Raw genomic sequence first — 15,657 nt, forward strand, 5'->3', positions numbered from 1 at the left:
CGCCCTGATTTCATCTTTACATTTCTTATTACACTCTTTGTAATGCTTAAATGCTGCCAATGACCCCTCAGCCTTGTATTTTTTGAAAGCCTTTCCTTTAGCACTAATATGCATTTTTATGTTGGAGTTTAGCCACCCAGGGTTTAATTTTGCTCTTTTAAATTTATTTCCCTTTGGAATGCACTGGTCAATCCCCTTGTTAAGTATGCTCTTGAAGCACTCCCATTTTTCCTCCATGTTCTTTGTTCCCAGGGTTCTATCCCATTTGATATTTTCTAGCAGCGAGCGCAGTTTTGGGAAATTGGCTCTTTTGAAATTCAGCGTCCTTATATTACCCCTCTGTTTCCTATTACTGTAATTAATACTGAAACTTATTGACCTATGGTCACTGTTTCCTAAGTTCTCCCGTATTTCTATATCCGTGAGCAGGTCTGTATTGTTGGTAATCAGTAGGTCAAGTACCGCATTGTTTCCTGTCGGTGCATTCACCATCTGACCCATGAAATTGTCCTGCAAAACATTTAGGAACTGCCTAGCCTTGGCTGAATGCGCGGTTCCATCTGCCCAGTCTATATCTGGATAATTAAAGTCCCCCATTATAATGACATTTCCCATCCTAGCTGCCAATCCTGTCTGTAAAATGAGGTCCGCCTCCCCCTCCTCCCTCAGGTTGGGGGGCCTATAGCATACGCCCAATATTACCTTCCCCACTGTGCCTTCCCTTTGAAGCTCTACCCATAGGGATTCTGCCTCGTCCTTAGCTCCATTATTAATATCATCCCTCATATTTACCCGTATACTGTTCTTAATATACAGACATACCCCTCCCCCTTTTTTACCTTCTCTATCTCTGCGATAAAGGGAATACCCCTGAATGGTCGCCATCCAGTCATGAGAGCTGTCAAACCAAGTCTCAGTTATCCCCACAAAATCGAAATCCTCCTCAAACATCAGCAGCTCCAGCTCTCCCATCTTGTTGGCCAGGCTTCTGGCATTGGTATACAAACCTCTTAATTTTGAGCGGCTACATATATCCTCATTTGATGTTTTTAGGCTGCTCTCCTGATTTTTCCCCATACCCATCCTGGGTATAGGAGCTCCGTACATCCTACCGCTAGTGCCCCCATTTCTGCCCTCTGCAACTTGCTTTCCCCTGGCTAATTCTACATCTGTACCCTCCCCCCCATCACCTAGTTTAAAAGCCCCTCTAGCTTTTTGGCCATCCTCGCACCCAGTACGGCTGCACCCTCCCCATTTAGGTGCAATCCGTCCCTACAAAAGAGCCGGTGGCCGACTGAGAAGTCAGCCCAGTTCTCCAGGAACCCGAAACCCTCCTTACTACACCAGCTCCTCAGCCACTCATTAACTTCCCTAATCTCCCGCTGCCTCTCTGGTGTGGCTCGAGGTACAGGTAGTATTTCGGAAAATACTACCTTGGAGGTCCTATTCCTCAACTTAGCGCCTAAGTCCCTGAAATCGTTTAGGACTCTCCATCTTCCTCTGCCTATGTCATTGGTACCCACGTGTACCATGACAGCTGGGTCTTCCCTAGCCCCACCCAATAATCTGTTCACCCGATCCGCGATGTGCCGAACCCGAGCGCCCGGCAAACAACAGACTGTTCGGCACACACGGTCTTTGTCACAGATTACACTGTCTGTCCTTCTAATAATTGAGTCCCCTACCACCAGCACCTGTCTTTCCTTTCCCTTTCTCCCAGCCTCACTGGAGGAGTTCTTCCCCTGGCAGCTAGGGGCGTCGCTCTGCTCCAGCAATGCTGGTCCCTGGCTGGTTTCCCCAACATCACGCAACGGGGCGAATCTATTGGGGTGCTCCAGCCCAGGATCAGCCTCCTTGCCTTTTTGCCCTCTACCCTTCCTAACTGTCACATGTCTACTCTGCTCTGCTGCCTGCACCTCCAATACTCCGCCCACCTCTGTGCAGACCCCTGCCTGCACCTGACTGGTACGATCCTGGCTCTCCTTCAGTATAGACATGCGTCTCAGTGTTGCCAGCTGCCTCCCTAGATTCAGGACCTGAGCTTCCAGGGAAGCAACGTGCTTACACTTTGTGCATTTGTATTCGCCCTCGATCATATGTCTAAGGAACGCATACATATCACAAGATGTACACCGAATCGCATCTCCACACCCGCCGGGCATTGTACCTACTAATCTAATCTAATGGGGATTCAGTGATTTAAGTCTATCCTATGTGGCTATTTCCTAGCTTCTTATCTCTACCTTCTCACCCTCTGGTACTCCGCTACAATCACTTGACACTCAGTTGCACAACACTCACAATCTCACAGCCCGGTCAGTCTCACGACACTTCCAGTCGCACCACCCGGTCAGTTGCACCACACTCCTGTCGCACTCACTCACAGCCCGGTTCAGTCGCACCACACTCCCAATCGCACAGCCGGTCAGTCGCACAACACTCTCAGTTGCCCAACACTCAGTTGCACAGCCCGGTCAGTCGCACCACACTCACCAGTCGCAAGGACACTCACCAGTCGCAAGGACACTCACCAGTCGCAAAGACACTCACCAGTCGCAAAGATACTCACCAGTCGCAAAGATACTCACCAGTCACAAGGACACTTCACCAGTCGCAAGGACACTTCACCAGTCGCAGGGACACTTCACCAGTCGCAGGGACACTCACCAGTCGCAGGGACACTCACCAGTCGCAAGGAACTCACCAGTCGCAGGGACACTCACCAGTCGCAAGGACACTCACCAGTCGCAAGGACACCCACCAGTCGCAAGAACACTCACCAGTCGCAAGGACACTTCACCAGTTGCAAGGACACTCACCAGTCACAAGGACACTCACCAGTCGCAGGGACACTCACCAGTCGCAAGGACACTCACCAGTCGCAGGGACACTCACCAGTGGTAAGATGCTCACCAGTCACGAGATACTCACCAGTCGCAAGGACACTCCCAGTCGCAAGATGCTCACCAGTCGCTAGATACTCACCAGTCGCAAGGACACTCCCAGTCACAAGGATACTCACCAGGTACTCGCTGAGCCTCAGTGTTCAACCTCAGTCACCAGTCCTGTGTGTGTGTGTTCCTTTAAGCCTGACACTTGTTTAGGCTCCTGCCTCCCTCCTCTGTCACTTGCCGATCAGTCTCCCCTCAGCTCCTCTCCCTGCCAATGGCCAGGTCAGGTATTGTGCGTCTCCTCTGCCCCCCCTGCTCTATCGGGTTGAGGTCAGGACTCTGTGTAGGTCAGTCAAGTTCCTCTACCCCACACTTACTCATCCATGTCTTTGTAGACCTTGCTTTGTGCATCAATTAGACGCCGCTGCATCATATCCGATCCCCGCGATGACAACATCCGGAGACTGGTTGGCAGCCATATTGGAGACAAAAGCTGCCGACACAGGATATCTCTAATGCCTGAGAAACGAGAGAACATCCAGATTATTATCAGTGCTCATTCGAGAATTTGCAAAGCCCCTTGACAAAACTGTAGGGGCCTTCCTGTACCGGGCATAGTCATGAGCCTTCAAACAATTCCATGGTTTCACTGGACTGGAAAAGAACACTCGTGCCAATTAGGGATGATCGAACGGTTCGGGTCGACCATCGGTTCGGCCCGAACATTGGGTGTTCGAGGTTCGGCCGAATTTAGAACTTTTTGCCCAAAAAGTTCGGAATTCGGCAACCAGAACCGACCAAAATGCAATGCTTCAGGAAATGGGCTTTAAAAGCCCGTGATTGGACCAGAACCATTAGCAAAACCCAACTGAGGGGGCAGGAGAATGCTAGGAATGTGATTGGAGTGACTAGGGGGTCCCTAGACCAATCATTAGTGAATACGCCCCCCAGTATATAAGATCGCCCCTGCCATATTCCTAGCATTGTTATACTGGACATGGAAGAGAGTGGAAGCAGTTCTGTTAATTTTACTTTAAAAGTGTCATTTAGCTATTTATTAGTGTGAGGAAAGGGATATCTAGTGTAGTTAGAGTGCTCCTTTACACTTAAGTTAGCTTCAAAAATGTAGTTTCTGTAGGGAAAGTGTTAAGTGTAAGGGGACCGTAGTGTAGTGTAGGGTTAACTGGCAGTGACTGCTATGGCAGGGTGACAAAACCCTGCCATAGCAGGGTGACCGCTATAGAGAAATGATCATTTCTCTGAATTGCTTCGGGACAGACATATGGCTTCTCACCAGCCAAGTATTTTTTATGCTACAGGGGCTGCCACTGCCAGTGCTTTTTTGATGTCAGACATGACATCTGAACATGTGTATAGGGGGTATATATACACATATATGTCTGTATATATACCCCTAGACATATATAGGTGTGATAGTAGCAGAAATAAATGCTTGCGCTAATGAAATAATTTACAGTAATATATTTCTGCTACTATCACACCTATATATGGCTAGGTGTCTATATACATATAATTATGTGTGTATATATACCACTATACACAAGTTCAGATGTTTTGCCTGCCTCAAAAGAACCCAAAAAAATGACAAAAAAACGCTAGCATCAAAAAAAAAAATGCCCAGGTGTGTTTTTGCTGGCATTTTTTGGGGGGTTTTGGAGGCAAGCAAAACATCTGAACTTGTGTATAGTGGTGTATATACACACATCCATATATTTATATACACACCTAGACATATATAGGTGTGATAGTAGCAGAAATATATGCTTGCGCTAATGAAATAATTTACAGTAATACATTTCTGCTACTATCACACCTATATATGGCTAGGTGTCTATATACATATAATTATGTGTGTATATATACCACTATACACAAGTTCAGATGTTTTGCCTGCCTCAAAAGAACCCAAAAAAATGCCAAAAAAACGCTAGCGTCAAAAAAAAAATGCCCAGGTGTGTTTTTGCTGGCATTTTTTGGGGGTTTTTGGAGGCAGGCAAAACATCAGAACTTGTGCACAGTACCACTATACACAAGTTCAGATGTTTTTCCTGACTGCAAAGAACCCAAAAAAATGCCTTCTATTAAACCGGCAAGGTGTAACAGCAGCGAAGCCATCCTCCTGTGCTGAAAGTTTTCTAATACAAACAATCTTTTTTTTATGGTTCTGGACATGCTACAGAGCTGAAACTTCACATGTACACTTTTTAGACCCCCAGATACTAAATCCAAAGTAAAAATCAAAAAATCTCTTTTTTTTTTTTAATTTTTCAATAATTGGCTTTTTTATCAAAAATGACAATTTTTAAGAACTTTTTTTGTGTGATTTTGTGTCTGGGGGGTCTAAAAGGTGTACCTGTGAAGTTTCAGCTCTGTAGCATGTCCAGAACCAGAAAAAAAGATCATATAGGTGTTAAAGGAGGGTCCCACATCCCTGTTCTACTGAAAAATTTTCTTTTTTTTTTCATGGTTCTGGACATGCTACAGAGCTGAAACTTCACATGTACACTTTTTAGACCCCCCAGATACTAAATCCAAAGTCAAAATCAATAAATCTCTATCTTTTTTTTTTTTCAATAATTGGCTTTTTTATCAAAAATGACAATTTTAAGAACTTTTTTTGTGTGATTAATAGTTAATGGGGCATGACCCAGAACCCTAGGCACTTTTTAGGGGCATTTTTAGGGCTTAAAATTTGTGTTTTTTGATTACCGAAGTTCGGGTCCCATTGATTTCAATGGGGTTCTGAAATCCGGGCCGAACTTTCGGGAAGTTCGGATGTTCTGGCCGAACCGAACTTTTCAAAAGTTCGATCATCCCTAGTGCCAATACACCATAAATCAGATTGAGGCATATTTAACACAAAAAAAGTAAAAATAAAATAAAATTCCGCATTGTCTAAGTATCCAACATCTAGGTTGTCTCTCCAACATCTAGGTTAGAGTGAGAGTGATGTCATTGTCCAATTGTTGCATTGTCTACCCCTAATTTGTTGTTAGTTTATCTAGTTAATAGATTTTACCTAGGATAGAATTCTCAAAAAAGGAAGTCTTACCTCCCACTAATTAATTGTTTATTTCTAGCTTATTTGTTATTTTGAACAGATTAATCAGTTTTACCTAAATTAAAGCCCTCAAGGAAGGGTCTGAAGCTTTCAGCTTCATTTAAATTTTGGGGGGGGGGGGGGGTTGGGGCATTGAGATACCTAATTCAGCACATTTTGCGCTGGAATAGGATCTAGTTCCAGTCTCCCCCCTGGATGGAATATGGATGCGATCCAAGTCTGTAAAATGTACTTTTGTACTTACAGCATAGGGGCCAATATTCATGGATTTCTTGGGACATTCACGGGAAACTGACTGTTGTCCCGGGGAGAATCCCAAAAAATTAACTATGTCCCAGCCGGCCAGCAGCAGCCAGCCTAGTACACTTTGCAATGTGTATGTATATATATATATATATATATATATATATATAATATTATATATATTTTTTTTTTTTTATAAAAAACTGTCTTTTTTGGTTTCGGTTTTTGGCCAAGTGCATCCTGCATTTTTGGTTTCGGCACCAACATTTCCAATTGAGGCACCTCTACACTTGTCACTTTTCCACTATCAGGAGACACATTAATAACTGGAAACTAGAAGAAGCCATTTCTTTAAAGTGGTTGTAACCCCTTACATATATCCAGTGAAATGACTAGCCTCAGATGATACACAGAGATTAAACAAATTCTCAATCATAAGGTGTACTTGTTAATCTTTAGCCCTCTCTTTTTTACATCCATTCAAAGTGCAGAACTTACACCGATCTTTCATAAAGAAGGAGGCAGGGAGCTGAAGTTATACTCTGCAGATCTCAGTGAAGAGAGCTCTGAGAACTGATTGGAGGGAAGAGACACACTCCCCTTTACACAGCACACATGGACAGAGATGAGGCTGCCAGTCACAGGTTGTGTGCTGTAGGTCCCTCCCTTGTCACCTTTTTTTGGGTATCAGGAAAACTGTCAAAAGTGACTCATGCAGATAGCAGAGGAACGAGACAGTAGACAGAAATTATTTAAGCTTTAGCAATACAACCTGGAAGCTGATTGGTTTCTCTGCAGTATTGTGACTTATTTTGCCCTCTCTAGCTCTAGTAAATAAACCCATTTGTGCTCTGGATTGAGACAAGTACATACTATAGAAGGACATGAAATGTTTAGATTTCATTTCAGAGGTTTACAACCACTTTAATTTATGTAAAACAGGACCCCTTTTGTAAATACAAAGGAACTACAGAAATATCTGAAACTTGACAAAATCTCTGTTGATGTGTCCACTATTAGCATCCACTTCATGGACACAAAAAATCAGCTTGTTTTTGGTTTGCAAAAGATTACCTGAATGTTTCACAACACTTCTTGGTCAATGTTTTGTGGACAAATGGAGCAAAAGTTGAGTTAGGCAAAAAATGCACAATGCCACGTTTGAAGAAAGCAAGGCACCACTCACTATTGTATCCAACTTGGGAGGTGTAGTAGAGAGCACTATAGCTGAGAGCAGATTTGCTGCTACATGCTTTTGCATTATTTAGATGTGGTGTTCATTACTATAGGAATCCCATAACTATCTATAAACTGGTAAGGTTTTGTAAGAAGAAATGTTCAAGAATTCTGACTAACAATAGCGCTGGTTAGCAACAGCTACAGAAAAAGATAGAAACCATTGCTGGTAAAAAAAAAATGGTTTAACAAAGTGATTTGGGAAGGTTTAGACAATTTGTTCAATTGACACACAAGTGTTATGGAACACACAAAAAGGGTTTGAGTATTGTTGTGGCTTAATAGAAGATCACATCACATTTTGGGTAGCCAATCCTGGAAAGTCTAGGTAATTTCAACATTTCCACAACTTTTCTTGCAACTGTAAATTTTCAGTGAAAAAAAGGCAATAAGCTAAGTCTATCTGCAAAACGGTTTTCACTGTGTTATTTTCATTGTGTTTGTTTCATGAAAAAAATGACCAAAGGATTTATCCACAGCAACTTAATAAACATATGAAACCGGTGGAAAACAGTGTTCCTCATGAACAAAATGGCAAAATATTAATTTCAGCATTTATAGGCCCCCATAGCATAACAACATTCTTACTTATAAAATACATTAAAATTTAAAGGTATTCCTGTTAATATAGTTTACAATTGGACTTTATTATACTAACTATTTATAAAGTAGGTTTTATATTGAAACAGTAGCATACCACAGTTACGGTATTAATTTCATATCACATATGTAGCTGCTAAGCATTTACATTCCAACATATATTTATGTTCTTTATTCTGAGGCTCCAGTTTCCTGTCATTTGTTTCTACTTATTTTGAAAGGGTTTGTATTGAATATGGAACTAAAGAAAGATAAATGAAGACGTTATGCTCCCAGATTGTGAAGTCTACAGTAAAGTTTGTTGTTATGTAGGGTAATTTTACTAAACAGATAAAAACAGTGCTACTAAATATCAGTATCCTTAGAAAAAAAAATCTACACTGTGGGGTCATTTGTGTATGTGTCACTGGCGCAAAACTAAAATAGTGAAATACTAATCAATGTCTGGTTTGCTGTAGCTAAAATGACTCAGTTTATACAAATAAAGATCTATGAGTAGCTGCGCAAACCTCTAGGTAGATATTCAACTAACCTTCAATTCCCATAACCACTAGTGATGTACAACCAATTAGTGATATCAAAATAAACCTAAACAAATCTGCACAGTAAACAATATAACAAACAAAAATACAAAATGTTGTGATATAATCAAATGAGGAAATATATGTGTACATGCTAAAACCGAAGCAATTTTGTTGGATAAACTGACCCCCTATGAACAGCTCTGGAGGCCCTGGATTGACCATTGCCTGCCGCCAGGCCTTGACAATAGCCTTGTACTCACTTGATTTAGCGTCCTCATTACTGGCCCTCTTTTCCCACCTGGGCCTGAGGTGGGTTCGAGGCTCTCTCCGGGCACCTGCTATTGCCTCCCCCCCACGACCCTCTCCTACTTACCCTAATTTCCTCCCAGCCCGCCAACCCAGCCCCCCCCCCAACCGGCCCCCTGCATAACTACTCTAGATATGTATCTTTGTTGTGGCTGAGACCCCTTCTTCAGGTCTGTTTGGGGGTCCATCCATGCATTGTGACCTAGGCCACACCTACATTTAGTGCGTACCCTCAATGCTTCTCAGACGGGGCGCCGGGACGACCCTCTATACGTATCACATTGTTACCTGTTACTTGATTGTTATATGCTGCAGTTCTGTATTTCAATGCGACTTGTTCTATCAAGGCATGTACCTAATCTTTCAACCGCATGTTACTGTACCGTATTAAAAAGAAAGAGGAAATATATGTGTTAACTATACAACTATACAGTTTCAAATAAAGAGTCCCATAAAGTGACTATAAAAATTCAAATAAACTGTCCATTGATATATTCATGCTGTGCCAATAGTGATATCTTGCATATAATTGCTCATATGATGATTCACCCAGCTTAAATGTGCCTAAATCCACCACCTTCCAAAATACACACTCACCAGAAAGTAGTGTAGTATGGGCCTGATCAGTATTTACATCTCATAATTCCTTGTGCGGGTGTCTCCTGTGGTCCCAGATACATATAGCAATGTTCCACTGCTCCCAATTCACTCGACCAGAATTCCCACACACCCTGTGCGCACACCTATGATTCCTCACCACACTGGGCCTAGTTTATTGACAGAACTACTGGAGATAGAAATTCATCTTTTCTAACCTGGTCTCATTTAGTGGCAGAACTGCCAGGAATAAACAGTATTTCTCACAATGCTGAGTCACTTCTTGTGGTGGAACTATAAAAAAATGAAAATTGTTTTTTTTTTACTATACTGGGTCTCTTTTAGTGGGAGAACTACTAGAAATAAACAATATTCTTCACTATGCAGGGCCTACTCTAGTGGTAGAGCTTCAAGGAATAAACATTATTCCTCACCATGAGAACCCGTTACCTGCTCAGAAGATAAACCTTGCAACAGGAAGGAGGGAGGGGCAGAAGAACTGGGTGTCAGGGGAGTGTGAGTATGTGTTACAAAATTAATGAATGAAAAACTCCCCTGAAGCCACCTTTGTTCACTGAATCTGAGATTCCAGTTGATGTTAGTAAGCACCTTAGGAAACTGTTCCACAAATTAGGTGACCTAATGGAGTTTGAATGCATGCAATGGTGAGATATTGAGTTTCTTAAACATTATACTAAACTCATACTCACCCCCCAAGGATTGAGAGCAGTGAAAACCTGTAAGTTCCTGGAGGAGGATCTCATCCTCCACTGGTTAGAAGCTTCTACAAAAGGCTCCATAGAATGGATGGAGTTAATAAAGCAACAGAGGCAATGTATGTTAACATCATGCCAGGATAAAATTACACTGGTTTGACACTTTAATTTTGAAAAAATCCACAAAGTTGGAGCGCAAAATTATAGATTTTAAACTCAGAACTGTGTTGAATGGATTGAATAGATCTAATGAGGGAGGTTGTGGACCTTAGGTACCGGAGTCAACACACAGGGCTGTGACAGATCGTCTCAATGGGGTCTCCAGGATCACACTGGGTCCACTTACAGGAGACCCAATGATGGGAGCCCTGGCCAAATCTTGACTAGGGACCCCATGGTCAATTCGAGTGGACCATGTCAGCCCTCTGTTCCTCAGGTTAAGCGAGATCCTCATAACAAGCAGAAATGCAAGACAAATGGTCAATCAACATCTGGGAGTAGGGACGATTCACGATTAACTCCCCGGACAGGTAAAGAGGGTCCAATATGCTCCACTGGGATGAGTTTCGAGTCCCATGTGGATACTGTATACAAAGTCAGAAGTATCAACATCAAAATGTCCCTCCATTGGATCCGGAGGGTAATCCCACCAATCGAACATGGGCTTATCACAGGATAGTTAAGATTAACCATAATCAAGACAGCCCTTTTCAGAGCACTGCACAAAACAAAGCCAAGGTTCACAAGACAGGGCTGTAGGGAAGGCATCTGTTTTGTGGTAAAACTACTAGTAATGAACAATTTTCCTCAGTCCTTACCATACTGGGTTTCTTGTAGTGACATTACTACCAGGAGCAAACCTTCCTGAAACACACCATTCTACAATTGAAGGTAAAGAAACATATACCTAAAATGGCCATATGTATTTTGTGTGCTATGACAGTTTATTACTGTTATGCAAGCCTTTTGGGAAATAAATAAAAATGGGTGACCATAGCAAAAATAGCTGTCACCAACCAAAAATAGTTTCTGACCGACCCTTCCCCTACATGATGACTGGAAAATGAAAGAGCATCAGCAGGTAAAGAGGCCCAGTTGACAAACCATTTTTTTTAACAAAAATCTTTTCATGAAATTATTTGGTTTAATTTACTAAAGGCAAATAGGCTTTTCACTTTGCAAGGGAGTATGCCCCACAGCTTAGTGAATGAGTTGAAACCCTGCTGAAGTCATCCAGTCATGTGCAAAAAAAAATGCATGTGATTGGGTATTCTTTACAAAATGAAATTTCACCACATTCTCTAAGCTCGGGGGCAATTCCCTTACAAAGTACTTCTGTTGCAAAAGCTCAAAATTCAACTGGTCCCTGGTAAACCAGGCAAATTTAAATCTGTCTTTGGCCACATTACGCATGTAAAATATTTCTTATGTAGGATGAAGTTTAAAGTATTCCTGTGCTTTAATCTGCAATTTCTGAAAAATAGTGTGTATAGTAATAGAGCCTTAACTGGATAAAGAGAATCTGTTGTAGGAAAAACAAAAAAATACATTTAAAGTGCAGGCATCTAATTGCAGAATCCTCCCAAATCCTTTTGTTGTGTCTGAATCCCAGGCTATTCCAACAGGCAAAGTTCCAACACTTCCACATATTTTGCCCCCATACATTTCTAATATGCATCTATAGGCACCAAGTATTTAGTAAACTGTGATTTGCATAGTATGGTGGATGCCTAGAGCTTTTCACACATTACTTCAGTTTTCGTATAGAACATCTTGGACCCATGTTCTGTTATACAAATTATGAGTAAGATACATCATCATAAACTCTGGTCTGTCTCGTAAATCTCCAGTGCATAACGTCAGTGAGAGCACTTGTCACAGAGCCAAAATTTGATGCCTTAGGAGGAAGAGGGTGCCCCATAATCTTGATCACAGCAGCATGGTCAATGGAGATGTCTGCTATTTGAAGTAAGGTACAGTTAAGCCAATATTTCTTGTCCACATGTTATATTTCTGACATGACATATTTTTGTTTTGTACTTTACATGCAAAATTTTTTCCACTGTTAGTAAGACATTTTTGTTCTGTCCCCCTACAAATTTCCTTGTGTGTAGCTCGACATGCAGCTAAACCCTATTCTGCAATAAGCCAGACTGGATGCAATCTTGAAGCTTTCTTAACAAAACAGGGTGAGATGAAACTTTTGAGAAAAAAACAAATACAGATACACATACCGTAATCAGTATATGAAATATACAGAAATACAATGAATTTGCTAGGCTGTCGATGGCGATAAGTAATTTTCACCACTAATGCTACAGTTAGGGGATGCAAGTGGATGCAAGTTTTAGTCCAACATGTGCTCTGATAGCTGGTTATTTCTTTCAGTCTCTAAGATGGAGTCTGAGTTACCAGGATGCACCTGTTTCTCTTCCTTAGACTGAAGACTGATGGGAACTTTTGTTAAAGGTGAAAAGTTTCTAGTATCTGCAAAAAATAGTAAATTTACCACTGGCTCCAATTTGTGGTCAAATCTGACATTGCAGGCAAAACAACCTAATTAATATCTTGCTGGATGCAGAACAATTTTATTTTTTTCTGGAAGACGAATTATGAACTGGTACAGGATGTGCAATATCTCTTTTTATTCAACTTTTTGTGATGTGTTAAAAATGCTCATCAGGATGAGATATTGATTAGTGTCGCATCTGATTTGATGGACCTCTTTGTCATTTTCTGCCATCATTCTTCTATGTTTCTATTTGAAGACATGAAATCCAATCCCTTTTGAAATATTGCATTGATAGCAGTTATTTCTACAATCACAGGATATAGTTGCAGTACCCAGCTGGGTAAGATCTAAACGATTAAAGTATTAAACCTTGAACCTTGCATTCACTATATCTGGTCTCCCACAGTAACATGAAAATGCAATTATTTTAGCAAATATACAGTACTAAATACCTTTTCTCATCAGCAGTGTACTTCTATCAGAGTCTTGTTGAAGCTTGTTTCATTCTCCTCTGACTGTCCTATGTTGTGGACCCCTGACCCTCTGTCTGGACACTGCTGATTGGGCCTGTGCCGATCACATGCACCCTCCCAAAAAAAAAAAAAACTCCTTAGCAAAACACACCAAACTGAGCATGTGCAGATTGACTCCAAAGGCTCTGTCTTATCAGGAGATGGATTGGGGTCTGTGGAAGTAGCGGAGGATCAGAGAACACAGGATCAAGCAGTCTTTTTACACAATGCGGAGGATAAGCCCCTTAGGTTCCACAGCGAGTATAACAAGCATGCTTTACTGCATATTCAGACTGATTTTACTGTTGTGTGTTTAGCAACACTTTAAGTCTTATGCTGACCTTAGTTACTATAAAGGCACCGCAGATAACTTTTTTTGTTAGAAAGTTCTTTGGGTACTTATAAAGACCTTATAAAGGCGACAACTGTGACTAGAAATGATTTAATTCCTAAAATAGTCCAAAACCAGTTCCAACATTGGAATTCCTCTAGTTTGGAAATCCTGCATAAAGTTCTGAAACTAATGGAAGTCACTAGAAGTATTACTTTACAGAGAAACTTAAAAAGGCGTGAAAAAGTGTAATTAGAAAATGATGTTCTTAGTATTGCATGCTACTACATCAGTGATCATTCTATTCCTCAATTCTAAGTAGAGACTCCAAACAGAAGGCATAAAACGTACTACATGCAAACTCTACAACTAGTGCCCAAACAGCAGCACTAGCTAATGCTTTGCAGGTCATTTGTTTGGTACCAATCCAGAAACATGCTAACTCACATAAAACATGTCTGAATCATTTCCATCGAGGTTGAAGCATACCAGAATCACATGATAGATCATACTCAACTATACAAAATCATCCAAGGCTGCCCGGCTGAATTTGTGAAAATGGGAATATTGACTGCCTCAGACTACAGCAGTCAGCTCACGAGACAAGAACATATCATTATAATAAAAATAGCAGCACCAGAGTAAAGAGTAATACGATGTGAGTGATGTGAGTTTAATGTCTTCTGGGTAATCTGTGCCGAATGTGTGATGAGTCTGCTTTCTCTCCTTGTTGAAACACAGACATAAATCAGAGAAACTTGGCATATGACACTGGCAGTGCTGCATTTCAAGAAAATACTGGAGTCTGATGATCTTTCAGATTATACAGTTCTACAGAGCCTGTCAAACATAAGCTCTCTGATCTGGCCTGTTCAATGCAGTGAAGCACAGGTCCAGAGCTGTAGAGGAAGAGCCATAAGCTCTTTTTATTTACTTTCTTTTTTTCTTTTTATTTGTTTTACATGATTTTCTCATTCATTCCTGGCTCCCATGTATCTGCTAATAAACACAAGAGACAAGATATTGTGCAGTGCATCCTGGGAATGTGTAGCACACAATTATTATTTTACTATGTTCAAAAGAACATATGGCAGTGCAACTTTATATTTAACAGTTTGTTCATCTGTTTTAGAATTCTCAGCAAATGCATGTGTGAAACATTATATTTTATTCCGAAAACTTGATGCTGGATTGTGTCATGTTCTACTAAGTAATTTCACAGATATGTGTGGATTTATTAAAGAATGTATGTTTCTCATAGCTCACCAAACCCCTATTTTTATTTTATAATATGTTTAATATACTTCTATGTTTTCCACTTAAAGAGACCCGTTCAGCACAAAGTCACAGGACCTCTGTCTACCTCAACCCAGACCCAGTTATATTCATCTTCAGAGAGCATGTGTCCTCCTCCCATGATGCAGGGCTTGGTGCAAGCAGCCAATCGCTAGATCCAAACACTGTCACATGTCATTATGTAATATTTAACACCAGTTGACATTTGGCATTTTGTTGCAAAGGAACATTGTTAAGGTGACCATAACTGGCTCAAGGGGTGAGATTTAAAGACACCCTGTTAATTTGACCAGAATGGTTAAGGTTGCAGGATCTTTTTAACTGGGCTTCTCTCATTACGGCTTTCCACCTATTGTGGAAGTGATCTGTCCAAATGTAGTCAAATTATTATTGGAGCTTAATATGTTTTATTTCTTAATTATAAGAAAGTATATGTAAATCACAGCTTTTTTTGGTTTGGATATGGATTGGGAAAGGCTTAGAGTACCTGATTGATTTTATTGCTGTATGAGTTACAGGGATAGCACCAAGTCACTGGGAATTGGGGGGCAGGCAAGCAAAACCTGTCTGATGTTCTAATACTTCAAGTGGTTCTAAAGCCTCAAGGTTTTTTTTACCTTCATGCATTCTATGCATGAAGATAAAAAAACCTTCTGTGCTGCAGGATCTGCCCAGCCCCCCCCCCTCCTTATTCTTACCTGAACCTGATCTGATCCAGCAATGTGCACGAGAGCAATGGCTCTCACCGCTGTGTCCCTCCTAACTGGGCAGACTGATAGTAGTGGGAGCAATTGGTTCCCACTGCTGTCAA

The sequence above is a fragment of the Pelophylax lessonae genome (assembly GCF_965119305.1).
Source record: "Pelophylax lessonae genome assembly, chromosome: 5".
NCBI classification, from domain to species: Eukaryota; Metazoa; Chordata; class Amphibia; order Anura; family Ranidae; genus Pelophylax; species Pelophylax lessonae.